The sequence below is a fragment of the Balaenoptera ricei genome, chromosome 2, assembly GCF_028023285.1.
Source record: "Balaenoptera ricei isolate mBalRic1 chromosome 2, mBalRic1.hap2, whole genome shotgun sequence".
Lineage (NCBI taxonomy): Eukaryota > Metazoa > Chordata > Mammalia > Artiodactyla > Balaenopteridae > Balaenoptera > Balaenoptera ricei.
Window position 1 is genome coordinate 142,817,264 of NC_082640.1, and position 17,407 is coordinate 142,834,670.

General features: G+C 39.8%; 1 protein-coding gene across 8 annotated transcripts in view; it reads left to right on the forward strand.

Moving 5' to 3' along the window:
* FBXO34 (F-box protein 34) overlaps window positions 1-17,407 on the forward strand; it is a 103,489-nt gene that overhangs the window by 64,104 nt on the left and 21,978 nt on the right. Inside the window, exon 1 of one of the 8 annotated variants that reach the window (XM_059914282.1) lies at window positions 15,176-15,268. The exons of the other annotated variants lie outside the window; for them this stretch is intronic. The gene's annotated coding sequence lies outside the window, so the exon portion shown is untranslated. Of the gene's footprint in view, window positions 1-15,175; window positions 15,269-17,407 lie in introns of those variants that run through there. 8 annotated transcript variants of the gene reach the window in all.

The window sequence follows — 17,407 nt, forward strand, 5'->3', positions numbered from 1 at the left end:
TGACATGAAAGTTTTGTTTTTTGTTTTTTTTTTAATTTCTTTTTATTAGTCTGGTGTGAAAAAAATGAAAGTTGTTTTTATTCTAGTTAAAGTGACAGTATTAAGTATTGTGGCTCTGTGGGTTTGCGCATGGCTGAGAGTAGGGTTTTCTTTAAAATCTGATGTTGCATAGGAATGTTTTAGGTAACTAGAGTGCTGGAAAAGAGCTGCTGCTCAAGCCAAACTAATTTTTGCTTTGCAGAAAAGTGGCTTGGAGAGTCTCTGTGTCTCCACCTCATGAACCTCCCATCTCTGAGAGAGCAGGGTGCTAGATCAGGAAATGATGGGTGGAGTTGCTTAATCGCATCAACTTCCTGGGCTGCCCAAGCATTGATTAGTCCGACACTCATAATGTTCCATTTAAGAGGTTCTTGCTGATTGGCTGGTTTCTTTTAAGTCCTTAGGTTTGACATTCATGCTTACGAAAACCCTTGCCATGTGCAAGGCACTTTGCTGCATGCTCTATGAGAGATACAGAAAGGAGTAAGAGTATTCTTACCTTTCAGGAGCTTACAGTATAGTAGGGGAGATGAAGACAAGATAGACCATGGTAAGTGTCCCAAGGGAGTAGTTCTGGGAATTCAAGCAAGGCTTATAGTAACCATTGATGGGTGTGGGTGGGGCTGTGGATGAGACCTGGGCAGGGAAGGGCCCAGTTGGGTTTCAGTAGTTCCTGTAGGTAAAGAGTGACAAAGATGTTGTTAGGTAGGGAAGAAAGGTCAAATGGCTACTGTGAAGGTGAAGGAAAAAGGAGGAGGAGGCAGAAGCTATTAATCATAAGCACTGAGATTTCCCCCAAATTCTGTCCAAAATTGTTTATGTGCGTACTCTGGCATTTTTCTGGGCCAGAGAACTCAGACCTTTTCTCAGATTCTGAGAAGGATCCAGGGTCCAAGAAGATTGAGAACCATTGTGTTGAGTTATCAACCTTAGATGACTGAGAGGATGTTGAGGCTTTGTAGAGAAACAAGGAGGTCATGTGGAACAGTTTTCCTTGTGGGAGGTAGGGTGGGATTTGGGGGAACTGAGCTTTTGAAATGGTCCCCCTAGGGGGGCAGGTTGCCTTGTCAAACTGGGTGTCCCACCTAGCAAGTTAGGTGGGTCCATTAATAACCCTGTATGACCCTGAAGGGCAGGTGTTTTCAGGAGCTCCTTAACATTATTTCCCCCTTTATTTGGAGTTCAGATTGATGAAGATGTGGGAGACGAGGATGCTATTGTAGAATAGTTCTGGCATTTACTTTTCATGGAGCTCTTGCTGTGTGTAAAGGGTTCCGTGCTTGATCCAATGGGGTATTTATAAAATATCGGACAGGGAATTGCCCTTAAGGAGTTGATGGTCTTGTAATGCTTTTCCTTTGGCTTTTTGTTCAGCTTGGATCTGTGTTCAGTTATCTTCAGGTCTTTGACCATTTCCTGGGCAAAGAGAAACATTTCTATTAAAATAAACTTGAAGTGACTTTGGTCTGTGACAGTTATAAATATACTGTACTTATAATTAGGAACCTCTGTACAGCTGATTTAGTGACTTCCGGACAAATCATTTGACTCGTCTATTAATTGTTATATAAATGTACGTGTTTGTATATACACACATGGCCTTGTTTAAAATACTATGAAGCACATTTTAAAAATGACCTAGTGGGAATTCCCTGGCTGTCCAGTGGTTAGGGCTCCACGCTTCCACTGCAGGGGGCACGGGTTCGATTCCTGGTTGGGGAACTAAGATCCCACATACTGCGTGGCATGGCCACAAAAGACCTAGCACATAGTATTCATTACACTTAGTTGGTCAGCTTCCACATTTGTGAAATGGGAATAATAAATAATAATAATAATTTTATGTATCTCATAGAATTGTCCTGAAGATGAAACTAATACATATACATACATAATCAAGTTCTTTAGAATAGTGTACAGCTTAAGTACTCAATAAATATCAACGGCTACATTATTAATAATAACATTTTAATATTAATACTGTCATTTCCCCTGCCCCATGAGTGAATATAGGGCGACTATTGTTGTAAAAGAATTTGCAGTAAGATGTCTTTAAATAGTAAAATTCCCTATGTATTTATTTAAAAATTTATGTTTATCTTTAAAGTTGTGGAAGTTAAGTGCACTTATACAAGGCAGAGTCAGGTATTAATTAGGCTGCACATTTAGGTTACAGCATGAGGGATTGAAAGCCATATTTGTTTAATTAAGAAATGGGTTGATTGGCCTTGACCACTGTTGTCTTTCAGTTCTTTTTTATTTGACTGCCTGTGTGTTTGTCTCCCTTTTCTTATCTTTTTTGTGCCTTCTGGTTTATTTCCTGTTCAGTTTTCAGTAAAGGGTGTGGAGTAGGGCAAGAAGAACTTATGTTGGTTGGTGCCCTGGGTCTGAACCAGGAAGGAGTGCTGCGTCAGACAGCCTGGGGCTTAGTGGGGATGGACTTAACAATGATCCCTGCAGAGCTGCCCTACCCAGGGAACCTGTGAATTCCACAGTTTCTCACTCCAGATCAGATGGTATGCAGCTCCAACTGTGTGTGCATAATGAACATTTCTGGGCTCATTCATCCATTGTTTCCAAATGCTTCCATTTATTTATTTCCCCTTTTAATTCTGAGAAAATTTAGTTGTGTAACAAAAATACAGAGCTAGAATGATAAAACCCCACTTTGCCATTGCCCAGCTTCAACAATTTATCACCTCATGGCCAATCTTGCTTGATTTATACTCTGAATCTCTTCTTCTCCCCCATATTGTTTTGAAGACATCATATCATTTAAGCTAAAAAGATTTTAGGATGTATATCTAAGGGATGAGGACTTCAAAATACATACATACATATATGTTAATTTTTATGGTATGTCTGTTTGACTGAGGATCCACATATTTGGCTGATTCGTTGGTTAAATATCTTAATGTATAGGCTCCCCTCTCTTTCTTTCTCCCCCCAGCCCTCCTCCCATCTTGGAATTTGCTTGAAGAAACCAGTCTTATTTTGTTCTGTAGTTTCCCCTCAATCTAGATTTTGCTATTTTGTATTCCTCAAGTTTTTAGCGTATTTCTCTGTCTCCTGCATTTCGTCTGAGGCTGGCTTTAAAGGATTAACCAGATTAGAATAGATTTTTTTTTTTGAGTGTCTTTTCCCCCCCATCAGGAGCATGTAATGTCTGGTTGTGTTTCAGTTTTGTGATGTTAGCAGCTACTGATGATCATTGCCTAGGTCCGTTAATTCAGTAAAGTTTGGAAAATGGTGATGTCTATTTCTATCATTCCTTCTATTTATTTTGAATCAAAACCTGTCGGGAAATAAAATTTAAGGCATTTAATGGCTTTAAGTGTATTTTATTTTGAATAAATATTTATTTGAATTAATATTCTCTCTCTCTCTGATTTTGTAGCAGTGGTTAAAATATAGTACATGATTTGGTGTTGAGATGTGCAATATGCTATATTGGGTAGCTGATAACTTCAGAATGACTTCGAACCCATGTAGTTCACCTAGTTAGGAAATTACCTTAGAGTGCTTAAAATATGTCTGCTTAGTATAGTTAACTTTGGTATTACTTACTGAAGACCTTGGTTTCAAAATTGTGCAGTTTTTTTGTAAAATTGTAGAAGGGAGGCTTGGAAGATGATCTGATTTTGTTGAGTTTTTTAGTCCTATTTCATAACTGCCACGTTTTACATTTGAGTATTTGTTTGTTTTGTTTTTATTTGTTTATTATTTATTTATTTTTTGGCTGCATTGGTCTTTGTTGCTGTGCATGGGCTTTCTCTAGTTGTGACGAGCGGGGGCTACTCTTCATTGCATCGCGGTGACTTGTTGCAGAGCATGGGCTCCAGGCGCGTGGGCTTCAGTAGTTGTGGCGCACAGGCTTAGTTGCTCCGCGGCATGTGGGATCTTCCCGGACCAGGGCTCGAACCCATGTCCCCTGCATTGGCAGGCGGATTCTTAACCACCGCGCCACCAGGGAAGCCCTACATTTGAGTGTTGTTCACTGGTTTGTGGGGCCCACTTGGTATCTTTGATGACCTTCCAAATATTCCTATTAATATTTATAATATGACAGTATTTTTGTTTATGGAAAGAATTAATTTGTTTATTAGAAAAAAACCAGTCACCTCATTCGTATTTCATTTAAAGCAAGCAGCTGAAGCTGGGGACTAGAGAGTGATCTAAGGCCTAGTGGTCTGAGCAGCTCAATGAAGCTCATAAGAATATCTGTGGTGGGGTTAATAGGGGAGGTGTTCTTCAGTAAATCTAAAAATGACCAGATAATTAACTTCTTTCCTCTCATACATTCTTACTGACTTTCTTCTGTACTCTCTTCACATCTTGTTGTCAAGCTCAGTGCTCCTGAGGTGAGCCAATTTACCTTACTATTCATAGCTAATAAGTGTGGTTGAATTTTTTCTTCAGATACATCTGCAATGGAATAAACCTGATTTTTTCAGTAGTTTGCCAGATGGATCTTCAGCAAGTTAATTACCTAACTCTAAAGAGTTACCTAACTCTTTAGAAAATAATGGTATCCCTTTAACAAATAGCAGTTTTGTTTTCTGAGGCTTCATCTTGCCACTAATACCTTGTTGGATCCAACAGGCTATAGCCATCCAGTTGAGGTGCTTGTACAGTAGAGATGGATGTTACATTCTCACTCTGTCTTCCAGATTCAGGCTGTCTCATTTAGAATACATCATTCATTCAAATTCAACAAACATTTTTTTGAGTAAAACTCTGGGCAGCAGTGGTAAACCAGGCAGATTAAGGGTCCCTGTCCTTGGGAGGTTACATCTTAGTGAAATTATCCACAGAGTTCCCCAGGTCAAATTCTACATAAATTTCTCTTTTGCCCAATTGTCTGAACATGTCCAAAGCTGCTTTTTGAGGAAAGTCAAAGAGAGTACCTTTGCATAGAGAGAGGAGAATACAAGCCAGTTTTTAAAATTTCACAACACAATGTTATCTTTGCTGGCTATAAGTTTGGTATGTAGAAAATAATGGAGCTTCTTGCTAGTGATTTCTTGCTAGTGGAGACTTGCTAGTGATTTCTGCCTATTGTTATTTTCTTTTTATTCTAAGATTTTGTGCTGAATTGCAGTAGGTTTTCTTAGTTTAGATTTTCTGAAATAATATTTCTTCTCTCTTCTCCCCTCTGCCCACCTTTAGTGTTGGCTAGTAAGATTAAAATTTATTCTGATATTATTTGGTTGATCATTAGCTACTTCCAGGCCTTTGGGAAGTAGCTAAATGTAAATGATTATCACATATCCTGTATTTTTCAAGATAATCTCAACTTCAACTATTTTGTTCCATTTTTGGACAAATTTGGTTTTTAATTTAGACAGTAAGTGGTCCTTTAGGACAGTCCTCTTTAACCTGAATCCATGGACCCTGATGAACCTCAGGGAGGTGTGGTTTGTAAATCTCCTGAAACAATGATGCCAAACTTTGTAGATAAGTGCCCTTTACTCAGGAGAGGCCTCTTTATTTTCATCAGAATTTCAAAGTGCTTATGGGGACTGCAAAATGGCTAATAACCACTGTATTCTGTATAAAAGAGATTTTAATTAATAGGAATGATGACATTTTTTCCCTTCCAGACATATTTTGCAGAAAGTTAGAAGACTGTCCAGCTGTTTACTATTGGAGCAGTGAGCTCTTGAATCATTTGAATTGTTCTTTAGAGCCACCTTAGGTTATACAGAGATCAAATTGAAATAGTTTTCTTGTTATTTTTCTTTCATGTGTTCTTAAAACATCACACTTTAACCTGTGAGTCCTTACACTTACCCCATTGTTACCGGCTGAATTGTGCACTCCTCCCACCTGCATATTTTGAAGCCTAACCCCCCCCCCCCCCCCCCCCCGGCCACCCCCGCAGTACTTCATAATGTGACTGAATTTGGAGAGGGGCTTTTAAAGAGGTAATTAAGGTAAAATGAGGTAGATAGGGTGGTCCCTAATTTAATCTAACTGGTGCCCTTAGAAGAAGAGGAAATTGGAACACAGAAGAGAGACACCGGGGGCATTTGTGCACAGAGGAAAGTCCGTGTGAGGCTACAATGAGAAGCCGACCATTGGCAAGCCAAGGAGAAAGGCCTCAGAACAAAGCCAAACCTGCCCGTACCTTGATCTTGGACTCCTAGCCTCCAGAACTGTGAGGAGTAACTGATCTGTTGTTTAAGCCACCTAGTCTGTGGTATTTTGTATGGTAGCCCTAGCAAACTAATACACTTATGATGAAGTAGCAGTTGAGTGACAATGAAAACTATAGCAAGGCAACTATTTCTCTTTGTCCCAGTGCATTTTGGGACAAATGATGAAGTGTTGTGTATAGCTTCACATAATCTAGTGCCTGAAAGAGATGGTACGACCTATGAAATCTCAATAGAACATATTAATTTCTATTCTTATTGGTCTTATTCTTTATTGATTTGTTTTATCCTTTTACAATTTCCCGTTTGCCCATGGTTATATCTTAATGTCAGTCTCTTTTATTCTCTAGCATTTCTCATTTTATGGAACTAATTTTTATAAGTAGGTCTATTTTAAATCAACACCAGAACAGTATCTTTGTGTATTCTTCTGTGTGTGTCGTGTACAGTCATTCCAGCCCAGCCTTATTCAGTAATGTCATCTGTCCTTAGGCCTCTGTTCCAGGCCACCATACTTACATTCAATTTTTGAAGTTTCTCTTTGTCAGAAATAAATTTAAATATTTCTAATGATGTCTGCTTCTACTGCTAACTTGATTTGATACATTGGAAACTTTTAGATTTGGAAATGAATGAAAGGCTAAGGGAACAATGTGTGTTTCTCAAATTTGCCATGAGGGCAGGAATTCCATCAGTTTTGTTTAGGCTGAAGCCCCATGGTCTAGCACAACACCTGGTTTCAAGGAAAATCAAATATTTGATAAATGAGTAGATTAATTTTAAGTAAGGGATCAAACCCAAGTATCCAAAATCGAACTCATAGCCCAGATTCTGCTGTTTCACAGACTTCTCAGTCTTTATTCATGACACTGAGAATAAGCTTGTTAAGGAGTACCTGCTCCATCCACGTGTTCCTCATCTGCTCTCTTCCTCATTGCGTGGTGTGGTAGGTAAGAGCCTGGCCTCTGGCTCCTGACTGAGTGCACATCCATGCTCCTTGATGTGCTCATGTGATCTTGGCAAGTCCTTAATCTCCACACCTCTACTTTGGGTTCTTCATCAGCAATTGGAGATAATCAGAGTATACAATAAGAGTATACAATTTCCAAGTTTTTTTTGGAAATTATGAGCTTAGAACAATGCCTGGCACATGGTAAACATTTTAAAGCTGTTAGAGCTAGTATTATCCTAGAGTAGAAACAGATTATTCTCACATATTTGTATCTTTTAGCTCTAGTTCTACATTGATTTCTTTCTCTAGGCACAAAACCAATTCACTTCAAATAACCAAATTTTTGTCATCAAACTGGCATGGTTGGGACTTTCCTGGTGGCGCAGTGGTTAAGAATCCACCTGCCGGGCTTCCCTGGTGGCGCAGTGGTTGAGAATTTGCCTGCCAATGCAGGGGACACGGGTTCGAGCCCTGGTCTGGGAAGATCCCACATGCCGCGGAGCAACTGGGCCCGTGAGCCACAATTACTGAGCCTGCGCGTCTGGGGCCTATGCTCCGCAACGGGAGAGGCCGCGACAGTGAGAGGCCCGCGTACCGCGATGAAGAGTGGCCCCCACTTGCCGCAACTAGAGAAAGCCCTCGCACAGAAACGAAGACCCAACACAGCCATAAATAAAATAAATAAATTAAAAAAAAAAAAAAAAAAAAAGAATCCGCCTGCCAACGCAGGGGACACGGGTTCGATCCCTGGTCCGGGAAGATCCCACATGCAGCGGAGCAACTAAGCCCATGAGCCACAACTACTGAGCCTGCGCTCAAGAGTCCGCAAGCCACAACTACTGAGCCCACGTGCCACAACAACTGAAGCCTGCGTGCCTAGAGCCTGTGCTCTGCAACAAGAGAAGCCATGACAATGAGAAGCCTGCACACTGCCACGAAGAGTAGCCCCCGCTCACTGCAACTAGAGAAAGCCCGTGTACAGCAATGACGACCTAACACAGCCCAAAATAAAAACAAACAAATAAATAAATTTATTTTTTAAAAAAAACTGGGGGCTTCCCTGGTGGCGCAGTGGTTAAGAATCTGCCTGCCAATGCAGGGGACGTGGGTTTGAGCCCTGGTCCAGGAAGATCCCACATGTCGTGGAGCATCTAAGCCGGTGAGCCACAACTACTGAGCCTGTGTGCCTAGAGCCCGTGAGCCACAACTACTGAGCCCGTGTGCCACAACTACTGAAGCCCGCACGCCTAGAGCCCCTGCTCCACAACAAGAGAAGCCACCGCAGTGAGAAGCCCACGCACCACAACTAGAGAAAAGCCCACGCGTAGCAACGAAGACCCAACGCAGCCAAAAATAAATAAATAAAACAAATAAATTTAAAAAAACTGGCATGGTTTTCGTGGTGGTAGCAATGTAAATTAGCGTTAAACCTATTTGGAGATGGTTGGGCAAGATATATCCAGTCATAAAAATAGTGACACTCTGATTCATGAATTCCACTTCTGAGAATCTTGTAAGGACATACCCTTAAATGCTTAAGAGATTGTATCCATGAAGATGTAATTTTATAATGTCCAGGGCTGGAGGGAATGGTTTAATATATTTTGGCACTTACACATTTACAGTTGATGGGTCTGAAGACCGTGTAATAACATGGAAAATATTTGTGATGAAAAGTAAAACATTGTATGTACAATATGATTACAACCATGTTAAATAAATACATACATCCAGGAATTTCCAGAGGATAAGGCTTGTAAGGGCTCTTTTAACCCCCTGACTTCTTTTCAGATTCTGGATTTATATAAAGCTGGTTCTAAAGACCCAAAGTTAACCCTGAAATTGAGTTCTTTATATCATGTTATAAACCATTACCTTTCTTCCTATTTGGTTTGGGAGCTCCAGGTTTAGTTACATTCTGCAGAATGGGAATGGCTGTGGGGTTGCAAAGATGAACAGACCCTGCGTGTATTCAAGGAATAGTTTTCTATGAGATGTCTTATACAAGTACATAAAACCCAGTATGTAGTTTTTGTCCAATAACGTGACAGTTTGGGCTCCTCGGTGCCTAATGGTTGGTTGGTTTTCTGTAGTGTAGATTTCTCACTTTTACCCCTGGAAAAATACTCATTTTTAACTTCAATATTAAACTGGCTTTAGTAAGCTCTAATAAGAGCCTCAAAGCAACAACTTTTTCAGGTTTCTATTGACCATAAACTTCTTTTCTCTACAAGTGGTGATTCTTAACAAAGGGTTACTTTAACCATGCAGTGCAGACTGCTACTTCAGTCTTGGTTCAGCAGATTCTAGAGGGATGTGGTAGAAGGAAGAGTAATTACTAAACAGCCGGGCACAGTCAGGACTGTGATTGAGGCTTATTTCTTTGATGAACACTGTGGGTCCTATTTCTGAAGTAATCCCCCACCCCTTCCACCGCCACCCAGGATTGCTGACAAAAATCTTAACTTGCCAGCTCATTTGTCTGCATTGATAATGCAAACAAACTGTTTTTGCTTGATGCCTTAATGTTTGTTACCCTGAAGTTTTACTTTTTTACCTTTTCCCTTCCTGAGGGGATAAGCCATTTTAAAATTCAGATGTCTAGTATATAAAATAGATAACTAATAAGGACCTACTGTATAGCACAGGGAACTCTTAATACTCTGTAATGACCTGTATGGGAAAAGAATCTAAAAAAGAGTGGATATATGTATATGTATAACCAATACACTTTGCTGTACAGCAGAAACTAATGCAACATTGTAAATCAACTATACTCTAATAAAAATTAAAAATAAAATAAAATTTAGTTGTCTATAACAGTGTTAATGGGCCAGCTTGTGCCCAGTGGGCTATGTTAGGTGCTTGGCTCAATATCGAGGCTTGAGATTGAGTGGTGTGAGTACATTGGCAGTCAAGCACAGTGTGGTGCTGCATTTATTTATACTCGAGAATTAGTTGCTATTCTCTGATTTTTTTCATATGAAATGTTATTTGGCACCTAATGGATTTTTGAACTGCATTCACGGTTGGCCTTAGAATCTTTTAACATGTCTTCCCTAAAGGGGATGACATCCTTATGTCTGAGTTACATTTTGATCAAATAGGGCATATGTTAAAGCTCTGATTAGTTCTTTGAAAGTACTGCATGTGCAAATGATATCAAAAATTGTTGCCTTAAAAATATATAAATTCTATAAAAATATGTATGGAGGGAATTCCCTGGTGGCGCAGTGGATAAGACTCCACGCTCCCAATGCAGGGGGCCTGGGTTCGGTCCCTGGTCAGGGAACTAGATCCCACATTCATGCTGCAACTAAGAGTTCGCATGCCACAACTAAGGAGCCCATGTGCTGCAACTAAGACCCGGCGCAACCAAACAAATAAATATACTTTTAAAAATGTATGGAAGAATGATTCGTTTCAAAGTTTAAAAAAAGCATCAGCACACTCAAGGAAGTAACAGCTTTCTATGCGAAAGAGTAGAGGTTTTCTTTTCCTTTGTTTTTTGTAAGAAATATTAGAATAGGAAAAATAAGTGTAAACAAAGAATGCTGCTCCAGTTCCCCTTCTACAAGGATCAAGCCATTAGCAACTGCAGTCCAGCCTGAGGGGAATTCAGGATGGAGAAAAACAGGAGGCATTTTGTGCTTTGGACACATGGACCTAGATAGTTAAGATGCGTAGCTAAGGAATAATTTCAATGAACCCAGCTTCTTATATCTTCCCATACATAGAAAAGCACTGAAAGCATCCCCTTGAGACGTCTGTTCTTTGTGATTGGCAGTAATCTTTTGCTTAACTGCAGGGCTCCCCCCCCCCCCCACCCCCACGCTGATAAACCACATATATGCATCTTGGTTCCTCCCTTACCTTTCTGGAGCAGTTCCTCGGAGCTATCTGAGAGGCTGTCTCCTGGGCTATAGTACTCAGTGAGGTCCCCTAATAAAACTTAATGCACAACTTTTACATGGTGCATTTTTTTTTTTAAGTCGACGTAAGCAGTAGGGTTTTAACAGAAATGCTGAATATCTGAAAATTTGTGGAAGCAAAATTTTCTTGGTAATGCTCAGTGTACTTTTCAAAATACGTTAATGATTTTGGGGGAACTAAACTTTTTATTAGGTTTCATTTGTTTTGATGTTCATTCTAGCAGGGACCACCAAATAGTAGATGTCTCATCAGCTTAGATAGCAGTAAATTGTGATATGCCAGAGTTTTGTGAGTATTTGGCATTATGTTACAGGAGCAATAGGGAATAATTTTGTGAACTACTGTTCACAACATGGTAAATTTAACAAAACCTAATACTTCCACTTGTCTCTATTCCCAATTGTTATTTAATAATTGGTAAGAGCTGTAGTGAGTGTTTTGTCCTCCAGGCCCTTCCCTTTCCTCCTTACTTTAAGAAAAGGGGGGAGGGGTCCCATGTAAACTTGGATGATATCACTAAATCAGTATTTTGCAATACAATTAAAATGTGTTAGGTGTTGCTTCTGTTGCAGTCATAGTAGAAGAGCAAAGTAGTGGCTATGCATCTTAATTTGTAACCTTTTCAGGATGTTTTAGATACTTTGTTGTCCCATCAAGTTCATCATAAACCTTCATTTTCTGGAAGTTTTAAATCATATAGAATCTATGTTGCAGATAACTATGAAGCAGGTATGTCTTATATTTAAATACCATTGTGAATTCTGAGATTGATGAAAGCTGTGAGCAGTGAGTTCTTGAAAACCATGCATGTGTGTTTCCAAAGGCTATTTTCTGTATTCAGTATCTATTAACAGACAGTAAAGGATTTTTCCATTAAATTGTGCACTACTAACCATCTAATCCTCCTGAGGCGAAGTTCAAAGTTCCCATGAAATGGTTTTAGGTAATATTACTTTAAAAAAAGGAGTGAACTCCCTCTCGGAAAAAAGCCAGTCCCCAATATTTTGGAACTCAGTTTGAGAAATACCGTCTTTTCTGGCTTAGAGTTTGTTCTGTTTTATTGTTAAGGTACTCTGAGAGTTGGATGCATTCCTTCAGTGCTTAGAGGTTAATGGGAGTCTTTTCTTATGTCTCCACCTGTATTCACACCCTCCCGGTCTTGGCATTTTTTTCTGCTTTAATAGCCATAGGAGCAGTTTCTACATACTTTTAAATTGGTGTGGCTTCTTACGTTATATGATATGTCTGCTTTACATCATCACAGTACTGTGTAGAGGTTTTATGTGGCACTTAAGAAAAACTGACCCCAGTTTGAAAGATAGAAGCTCTTTGAATAGATGCTGTCAGAATTATTTAATTCTATTTGTGTCATGACTGAACCTAGGATTTTAATTTTTATTTTTGTAAGCAAGGAAAATATAGATCCGGGAGACTTATCTGATTCTAATCTTAATTCTTCTACTATCTACCTGTGGGGCTTCAAAAGTCATATTAGCTCTGTCACCTCATTTGCAAAAAATAAGGATTTTGTTTATATACGTGGAGTACTTTGTTGAAATTGCTTATCGTTTCTATAAAGGTCCAGTGAAGAAGGCGGTCATAAGATGTTCTCTGGAAGCTTTTATGTTTTTAAGAAACAGTCATTTATTTACTGCACACTTTTTTTCCCCTCTGAAGGTACCATGGGAGGGATCTTTCAGGGACTATTCTATGTTTATTCCTCTAACCTTTTGTAAATAAAGAGTAGCTCCTGTTATACTAATAAATGACTCCTCTTTGGAATTAGCATTCCTGAAGCTTTAATAAAGTAGAAAGAAAAAGGAAACACCTTATCTTCTAGCCTGTTTAGATGGGCAAGGCTGTGGACTAAGAGTGACAAGTTAGGAAACAGGCCTTCAATGTTAGGCTTCCTATTAGCACTAAGTCTGTTAGCACTAAGAGAAATCTTGTCCTTTCTTGTATTCTGATCCCATATTGCCATTTGATTCCTCATTGATCAAGTTCAGTCCTCTATAGACTAGAGTTAGTGTGATTCTTTAGACTTTAGCATTTATCTGGGCCTTTTTGCAAAGTTAAATTCTCTTCCATGGCTTAATTTTTGGATAGTACAATATGTTTAGGTTAGAGTTTTTCCAGCTTTTTTGAGCTGAAATCAGAAATTAAGAGTCAATAAAGAATACTGGAATTATTTGAAAGCAAGATTTTGGTTTTTACTGGAGGAAAGTTTTTCAAGTTTTAATTGATTCATTATTATATCTCAGTTTATTCCTGGAAAGGATTTAAGGTGACAGGTATGTACAAAGACTTTCTCCTTTATAGCCAAACTTCGTGAAAAAGTTGCTAACATTCACTTTTTCACCTTCCATTCACTCCTTCACCATGAATTTTTGGCTCTGCCCTACTCGCCCACTGCAGTTCCTCACAGCAGAGTCACCAGGGGTCTCCATCACTAACTGGACACAACTCTTTTTTTCTTTCCTTTTTTTTTGCCACGCCGCGTGACTTGTGGGATCTTAGTTCCCCAACCAGGGATTGAACTTGGGCCCTCAGCAATGACAGTGTGGAGTCCTAACCACTGGACTGCCAGGGGATTCCCCCAGACGGAATTCTTTATATGACCTTGCTGTAGGGTGTGTGATTGCTCTTTATTTTTATGTACATTTTTTCTTATTATAACGGTAATATATGCAATATATGTTCATTGTGAAAATTTTGGAAAAAGACATATGTAATCTCTGTCCAGAAAACTTTTTCCTCATTGAATTTCTGTCACAACTGTCTTGTTTCTTTCCTCATTTTCTCTTGGCCAGATTTGTGTCAGTCTGCCTACTAGATATCTCTAGCTTGCATGCAGCATTTTTTAAAAACTGAACTTACCTTTTCCCCTGCTCCAAATCTGCTCAGCTACCTTTGTCACCATCTCACTAAAAGGTACCACTCTTCATCCAGTTGCTCTAGCCTTGAGGACCCATCCTTGACTCCTCTCCCTCAACCTCCATTTACAATCAGTAGCTAAAATCCTGCCTGTTCTTCCTTTCTAACCCATTTTTACTTCTGTCTGTCCACCTTAGCTGGGACTTTGATTATTTCTCACCTACCTCACCTACCTTTTGAATTTTTAGGACTTTGTTTATCTTCCTTCAGGGCTTTTCTGACCTGTTTCTGTACCCTCAAGACTAAGCTTGGTGCTGGTGGTCTCCTCTCTTCCTTTCATACACTCCTTCCTTCTCTGTCCTCTCCTTCCCCCTTCCTCCCCTCGTGGACTCCCAGCACCTGTACTATCCTTATAACACATATCACATGCTGTCGTAATTGCCTATTTGATTTTCTGTCTCCTTAAGGGCAGTAACTATGTCTTATTCATAATTGCACCACTAATATCCAGCCCAGAGTGTTTAGTAAATTTCAGATAATAAATGGATAGAAAGAAATGGGTGGCAGTTAGTATGAAAAAAGTTTGAAGCTATTCCGTTAGTTTTATGGCTCTGCCTGCCTTAAAATTTGTGCATTAGGTGATATGATTGGCCTTCATCTACTTGGCCCTGTGGTAATGGTCTGTGAACAAGCTTCCAAAGTGTGAATTATGGTAGGGCAGGAGTGAATTATGGTAGGGCAGGAGTGAAGCTGTGATAGGTTGGCTGGGGTGGGCTCCATGACCTTGCATTTCATTGATAAAGAGGTTAGGCTTTCCTGTAGCTAACAACAGTGTAGCAGAGGTAAGATATGACAGCTAAAAGTAGGGCAGTTGTGTTAGGGATGAACAAGAAGGGAGGGTGACTTGGTGATTGGATGGGAGGAGGAATCGAAGTGACTCAGCTTTCTGGCTTGGTTGACCAGGTACTTGGTGCTGTCATTGAATATAGTCATTTTGATTTTTGAGATTCTTTTTGACATCCAGGTGAGTATGTCTGTTAGGCATGTCATAGGACATGAAGTTTGGGAGAGCATACCACTGGGGAGTCATGAATCTGTGGTCATTAAAACTATGAGGTCACTTAGATATATAGCTTAAGAGTAATAATGGTCTAGAAAAAGAAAGAACTCTGAGGAATACATCAGTGCTTAAAGGCTGGAGAAGAAGAGAGCTGGGAAAGCAGTGTCAAAGAAACTGAGGAGTTGCAGTTGGAGAGGAAATTTGGCAATAAAATGGCCATTGACTTTTTTGGTGTTTTAAAGAGAATAACAGGTAAGAAGATGGGTCTGTCTTTACGCATCTTTTAGAGTAGACGCTTCAGTATGGACTGTCCGATTGGCTTTTTGTTGGGCAGTTCCACCTCACCCCTGTCAGTAGCCCAGCCCCCCAGCCCCAATCCAGAACCCCCCTGACACACTTAGATCTAACACATGACCTTTAAGTTCCCTTCCAAATTAAATCTAAGGTTAAAAACAGATTGTTGGCCCAGTCCCAGAAATTCTGATTCAGTGGGCCCAGGGATCTTAACTTTTTACAATGACATTTCTGAGTGTCTAATGAACACTCATGTATGGGTAGGTGCTATAAACCCTGCATTAAAGCAGGACTTTAATAAAGCAGGACTTTATCGTGGCGAACTTTTAAAATACTTTTGTGCGAAGAGATTGGCAACCATGGAAACCTGGCTGGAGCTTTCTGCAGTGCCTGTCTGTATTTGAGGGGGTGAGTTGGGGGGGTGGGGAAAGCACCACCATCTGATGTAATCTGTTAGAGATGTAAAGTTTTTATTTTATGAATTTTTGCAGTAGATGCCCTTGATGCTCTGCATCATATCCTCATGGTCCACCACTGATTTCAACCCAGACTCAGATTTTTGCCGTTTCTTTGAGTCTTGCCAGCACTTTTCTGTCTCAGGGCCTTCAAGCCCAGCACAGGAAGGGGGAGAGGTTAATACTCCAGCCATCCTTCAGCCAGTGGAGGACGTGAGCCTGTGCCTAAAGGTTCTGCTTCCTTTGGGGGTCCCACAGAATCACCACCCACCCTCCAGCAGCCACTCTGGTTGCATCGAATGACCTTATTGGCTTTTTTCATTCGCTGTTGTACCTTTCTTCACTTTTGTTCCATGGGATCATCTCCTGTTTTAATCCCGTTGAAACCTTGTCTATTAGTAATGTATCAGTTGAGCTGACTTTACAGGTTAATATACGCAAACAGAAGCCATCTGCAATCACATTAGTTTCTTCCAAATGTTGCTGTCTATCAATAATGGCACCTAAAATAATTTGTGGGGGAGGAATGCGAAGAGAACATATTGTGTGATGCAGAATGGCACACACATTGCTGAAGTTTAAATTTATTCACAGACATTCTGTAATGAGATCATTATGTGAGAATTAATTGGATTTTTCAACAACCTCCATTTCTTAGATTTCACTTAGGGATTGAAGGGATATGAAAAACCAGAAAATTGTTGACACAGAGAGATGGCACTAGATGTGCCTCTTTTATTCATTTATTTTATTCATATATCTTTATCTTGTTCTTGAAGAATTCTGGGTGGCTCTTTTTATAAGACTAAATTATAGATATAGAATATAATGTTTCTATAATTCTATAAAATATAAAGCTATTAAAAATGCTGTAGTGCACAAAGGGGGGAGATCTCAACAGATGTAGGATATAATTGCTAAAGATAAGAAACAAATCAATCTGATCTATTTCAGGGGTATCTTTTAAAAGGTACTTTATGTGCCTTAAAAGTAAGATTTCTCTTTACCTAGCTGGAAGATATTCATATCCATATTTCTTCTTTTAGCTGAGACTGGACTCTAGGAATTAAATTTGAAGTGAAAGGTAAATTTGTTCTGGATGATCACTTTCATTCTTGATGAATAAAACTGATACCTGAAAGCAGTTCCCATGGAGGCTGCCGCATTGCAGGCACTGGGTAAATGTTATGGAGCGAATGAGAAAGTGATATGCTGGATTGCCCCCATGTGTATGTCTCAGACTTTGTCCCCAGGAGCGAGAGTGGGTGCGAGCCCATGTGCTTAGGCCTGTGGAAGCTCTTGCTCTTGCTCCACATCTGTGACTGCAGATGTTTATTTTGGTCTGTAGGCTTACTTTGTAGGAGACGAGGCATCCCTACAAGACACTTTTTCCTCAATCCAGGGTGTTCTGTGTAGCAATGGGATATTTTGACATACAAATTGACAAAATCATTAAATAATCTAGTATTCCAACCCCTCAGTTAACATTTCAACTCAAACCCAGAGAGGAAGTGACTTACCCAAGGTAAAATCACCCTGTCTAGCTAATTAGTGATATGACAAGGACTAGAACACATATCTCTGCATGTAATCATCTTTATAATTTCTAAAATGGTTACCATCTCCACCCCTAGCCAGGGAA